The 5,379-nt window shown below is 49.9% G+C and overlaps 1 long non-coding RNA gene across 2 annotated transcripts; it reads left to right on the top strand.

The window, feature by feature from the left end:
• The first annotated feature begins 748 nt into the window (after window positions 1-748).
• LOC114889982 lies at window positions 749-5,379 on the top strand. 2 transcript variants are annotated; one of them, XR_003792190.1, is made up of 3 exons: window positions 749-987; window positions 4,156-4,447; window positions 5,230-5,379. It is a non-coding gene; the product is annotated as an uncharacterized LOC114889982 (long non-coding RNA). The 2 variants fall into 2 exon arrangements; XR_003792191.1 differs by having other exon boundaries at window positions 752-987; window positions 4,159-4,447.

The following is a 5,379-nucleotide window of genomic DNA, read 5'->3' as shown; positions in this document are numbered from 1 at the left end:
ATAGGGTGTCCAGCACTGTAGCTTGCTGGTCGTTGAGTGATTCTGCGTGCTGTGGTTGAGATGGAGATCTCTGGGAGATCTTCGCCATTTGATATTATGTGGAGCTGGGAGGTCTATTGTGGACCAGTGTCCTGACGTTGACTCTCCCACCTCAGAGGCACAGCACTGACTCCTGGCTGCAGCACCAAGAGCCTTTCATCCACACGTCCAGGTACGTGGGGACTTTCTTCCCTTTTGGGAGGTCTGAGGTCTTCTGCCAGCGTTCAGTAGTTGTTATGTAGGAGTTGTTCCACGTGTAGATGTATTTCTGGTGTATCTCCGGGCGGTGGGCGCAGGTGCCCGTTTGCGGGCTTCTCTGGGCTCCCGGCTCCCGGCGGCGGGGAGCGGCGAAGGAACCAGGAGGTCTGGCGGCCGCTCTGGGAATGTGGCGGCCGCGCAAGAACGGCCCATGGCCCTCACTCACCGCTCCAGTGCAGCCGCGACACGGGCCCACGCCCACCACCCTCGGGTTCCGCCACAGCCGCTGGACACGCCGCCGACCCGCACGGCTAAGCGGAGCTGGGCTCAGGCGTCAGCCCTCCCGCTCCAACTAACTCCCCAGAAGTATTGCTTGGTGTGCATTTCCAGGCTCTGCCTTCTTTCTCATCTCTTGGTGGCAGGTTGAGGAAGAGGAGAAAAGGTTAAAAGTTTTTCATAAACCGGCAGAATAAGCTTATAACATCCTCTCACTATCTCTGCATAGGTTCTGGTCTCTGCAGCACTACATAAGCTTTGCCCGAAGTAACGAACAGTTAAAAGTCAAGTGTAGTACTTCAGCAAACAACTTAAAAATGCTTGCGCACTGTAAAGCATTACGTTGCAGAGAGCACAAATGGACCCAGAGCAACTTTTGCCAGAAGAGAATATTGTGCTAAATGTACAGCCATAGCTCATTTCCATATGAAGAAACAGTCAGAAGGATAAAAGAACTTGGTCAAAATCACACAAGTAAGTAAGACAGAATCTGGTCTGTCTGTCGTAAGGGTTGTGTTCTTTAACCAGCAGGCTAGCTTTTCTCAAATCTGATTCATGCATAGAATAACTAAACACCTCTGTTTGCCTTGAATATTCCCTGTTTATACGTAGGGCTGCTGCAGTTTCTCATATTGGCCGCTTTGACTCCCAAAAGCAACCGAGAATACACAATAACTTGGTCATTCTATCCATGGACCACTGTGGTGGGACTGCCCAGGAAGCTTATTAAAAGTGCAGCTTCCTGAGCCCTACTCCACATCTAGATAAGTTTTCTTAGGGTTGGCTAAGAAAATCCAGGTACAAGTCTTTTTAAGTGCTTTTGTGGAAGCCCCCAGGAGAGTCTCTCCCTCTCGTAGTTAATAAACCATTTATTCTGCCCCCCCCAGATGCCCAGCCAGGTCCTATTAAGGTAGAAGTTCCCCCACGACATCAGAGGGATGCTCCCAGCCAAGTAATCTCTGGAGCCTTGGAGAATCTGAATGGTCTCATGCTGGCCCACCTGCCGTGACAAAGCTCCTCCAGAGCATTCCCCTTCACATTTTATATTCTACCACTCCCAAAGGCAGTCTGCTCCAATGGGGCCTGACTTCGTGTGTCCTAACGTGCACCCGCTGATTCAAGCAGTTTAGGAATAGAAGGTGCTGTGGTTTTCAACCAGGGTGGCCCAACCTCTAAAATGGTAGTCGAAGCAGTCTCTACCTCCCGGGCACATCGCCTCTGCAACAGCCCCAGTAAACGAATGTCCCATCTTTGGTTTTTCGAGGTCGGCAACAGGGAGTCCCCTCCTAAAGAAGGTTGTCTCTCATTGCCACACTATCAAAGCCTGCCGCAAATGTTCCTTCGCGTAGGCTTGATCAGGCTAAGGGCAGAGTTGTCTCTTTCCTTCTCTGAGTCGGACCAAATCGTCTTAGAAACACTTCTTCACACTGTTGACCATGTTTTTCATGGGAGCTGCTGCTGAGTCTTTATCTCATCCTTTCATGGTGGAGAGAAAGAGGATTCTAATGAGTTTTACTTCTAGGGGAGAGGGGAGTGTAATGATTATGTTGTCACTTTCTATTATGTCCTTTTGTCATGAATTTGTTTTCAATTTCATGTTAAAATGGGCCCACCGTTTCCACTTTGTGAGGTCATTCAACACCCTCCTTTTGCACCTTTAACATCTCTCTCAGTATCACTTGGAAATATTTGAAATGGCATGAGCTTGTCCTCACATTCCTATTAGCTGTAAATCTGGAGCCCCGACATGAACCTAACCATTGAGCAGAACACCTCTCCACTACCTGTGTAACACTGGGTAGGCCCCTTAACCTCTTGGTTTTCTTAAGTCCTCAGTTGTAAAAATGTGAGGGTGCTATGGATTTATATTTGGGGCACGACAAGGTCGAGAAGAGTGTGTCTTTTCCTTTATTCTTCCAAACTGGAATGTCTTCCCTCTCTTCCGCATGGGTCCAAATCTCACTTGTCCTTCAGGCCGACTGCCAAGGAGCCTTCCCTGATTCCCCAGGCCACACAAATCTGTGCCTCTTAGGGTCAGTGCCATACAACCTAGCTGTCTCTTACGTTAATCTTGTCTCTCAAGCCAAACTCAGAATATGGGTCTCTCTTGCCCTCCCGTGGCCCCTGCGGCTGTGCCAGCCCACCGGCACGCCCCACGTGGGGTGTCTACTACACTAGGGCGTGGGTGGGGAGGTCCAGGGGTGAGGGGCGAGGCAGAGTACCTTTGCCTCTACCCTGTTCTCCTCCACAAAACTGCCCCTCCTCCTCAAGCCTGCCCCTCAAGTCAAAGCTTCCATATATGACGTCACTGGGTAGTGATGCCCTCACAGGCGTTCTCAGAGTTTCCATGGCAGCATAACTGTGCAAACGGGCTGCACTCAGAGAAACTTCTCTACCAGTTCTCCAGCAGATACCAATCTTTTTGGCTGTCTGTGTGAGAATGTGTGACCGGGTAGTGTCTGTGTACTCTAACCTGTGCTCTGTTCCCTGGGTGGGCAGTGCAGCAGGTACACCCAGACAGGGCAACTCTACAGGCGGTGTGATATACACACAACCTCACCCGGCTGGCACATGTTCCTGTGGGGGTTGCCAACTACGTACAGCTGAGCACTTTCCCCCCAGATGTAAGTAATACCAGTGAGCTGGGACGCCTTCAGGGACGCACAGTTCTCACTGCTGAGGACAAGTGAAAGGTCATCCCTGGACAAGTGTGCAGGACGGTTCTGAGCTTTATAAATGTAGCCTTACCCTTTGGGCTACAGGATGCTTCCATTCAGACCCTTTCCTGATTGGCCTCTTAACAAAAGACAAGCGCATTTTTGTTGGCAAATTGCAAATGGAGCGGTTTGAGGAAGAGGGCCACTCTTGAACGGCACCTTCAAACCCAGGCACCACTGTGCTATCATGTAGACATCTATATCGGTCCCCTCAGACACGTCCCTTACTGAGTTGCTGAGTACTAGGGGAGAGGGTGTTGCCATATTGATGGGAAGACCGTAAGAACGAAGGGGGGGCGGTGATGAAGTGCTAATGAGACTGGAGGGCTGAGGAGATGGTGTCCCAGGAGGCTGGGTTGATGTGAGCCTAGACTTGGTACCCAGAACCCGGCTCTGAGTCTCCTGATCACTCTGCCTCAGTATTTGGCCTCGTTCTAATCGACATAAAAGTATTAGACAGCTAGAGTTCAGTGTGGTTGAAATAGGCAGTATAAATGGGGCCCAAGAGGGGTTGCCAAGGTGGGCGGGGTTCTTAACCAATTTATATTAGATTATTTTTTTCCAAAACTTGAAAGACATTTCCATGAAAGCCCCAGAAGTGACACACTGCAAGAAATGTTTTCTCTGTTGTGGAAGGGAGAGATGGAGAGGATCATGATTGCAATTACTTTCGGGTTCTACTGTTTTCCCTGGGAACGGTGAAGAGACTTCCTCATGTGCTGCAGCCCTAGGCTCTAGGGATTGCTTTTGCAGCCAGTGTCCCTTCTCTAGGGACTCATAGAGATGATGCGCCAAGGCTGTGTTTTGGACGTCAAGTAGATTAAAAGGTCTTCAGCCAGAAACTGGGAGAGACATGAGAGAGGGAAATTCTGGCAGGAGACTGTGCACAGCAGAAGTGACTGATCAGTTCTGATTTTCTTTGCAGCAGCAGTGGCTCCCGCTTCTCATCCTACACCTACCTGGTCATTACCATGTCCTGTACCGCGGGTGTGGAGAAACGCAGTTGGGCTGGCATGGGGAGACATACTGCCTGGTTGGTGGCTACCGGCTCTACGGGGATGTTCCTTTGGCCACGCCAGCTAAGGTAGAAGCAGAGAAGCCAGTCCCCAGACGTGCTCCGAAGAGAAAGCACTCTCTGCAATGGTCGGACGAAGACCTGGGTTGCCCCAGACCCAAAATCCGGCGATTGGAGCTTTCAAGCAGCACAGGAATACAAGGTGCTTTGATTGTCAAGCAGGGTGGCCCAACCTCTGGGCACATCACCTCTGCAAGAGCCACAGTAAACGAACGTCCCATATTTGCTTTTTCAAGGTGGCAGCAGGGAGTCCCCTCCTAAAGAAGGTTCTCTCTCATTGCCACACTATCCAAGGTTGCCACAAATGTTCCTTCCTGTGGGTCTCATCAGGCTAAGGGCAGAGTTGTCTCTTTGCTTCTCTGAGTCGCACCATATGGTCTTAGTAACACCTCTTCACCCAGTTGACCATGTTTTTCACGGGAGCTGCTGCTGAGACTTTATCTCATCCTTTCATGGTGGAGAGAGAGAGGATTCTAATGAATTTTACTTCCAGGGGAGAGGGGAGTGTTATGATTATGTTGTCATTTTCTATTATGTCCTTTTGTCATGAATTTATTTTCAATTTCATGTTAAAATGGGCCCACCATTCCCACTTTGTGAGGTCATTCAGCACCCTCATTTTGCACCTTCAACATCTCTCTCAGTATCACTTGGAAATGTTTGAAATGGCATGAGCTTGTCCTCACTTTCCTATCAGCTGTAAATCCGGAGCCCCACCATGAACCTAACCATTGAGCAGAACACCTCTCCACTACCTGTGTAACACTGGGTAGGCCCCTTAACCTCTTGGTCTTTTTAAGTCCATAGTTATAAAAATGTGAAGGTGCTATGAATTTATATTTGGGGCAGGACAAGGTAGAGAAGAGTGTGTCTTTGCTTTTGTTCTTCCAAACTGGAATGTCTTCCCTCTCTTCCCCATGGAAGATGCTCCTTTGGCCTCGCCAGCCAAGGTGGAAGCAGAGAAGCCAGTCCCCAGACGTGCTCCGAAGAGAAAGCACTCTCCGGAAATGCCGGACGAAGACCTGGGTTGCTCCAGACCCAAAATCCGGCAATTGTAGCATGGTGGCAGGAGGC

The sequence above is a fragment of the Monodon monoceros genome, unplaced genomic scaffold, assembly GCF_005190385.1.
Source record: "Monodon monoceros isolate NGI ecotype Baffin Bay Population unplaced genomic scaffold, NGI_Narwhal_1 Contig5092_ctg1, whole genome shotgun sequence".
Taxonomy (NCBI): Eukaryota; Metazoa; Chordata; class Mammalia; order Artiodactyla; family Monodontidae; genus Monodon; species Monodon monoceros.
The sequence above is the reverse complement of the archived record's forward strand: the minus strand, read 5'-3'. Positions and strand labels throughout refer to the sequence as shown.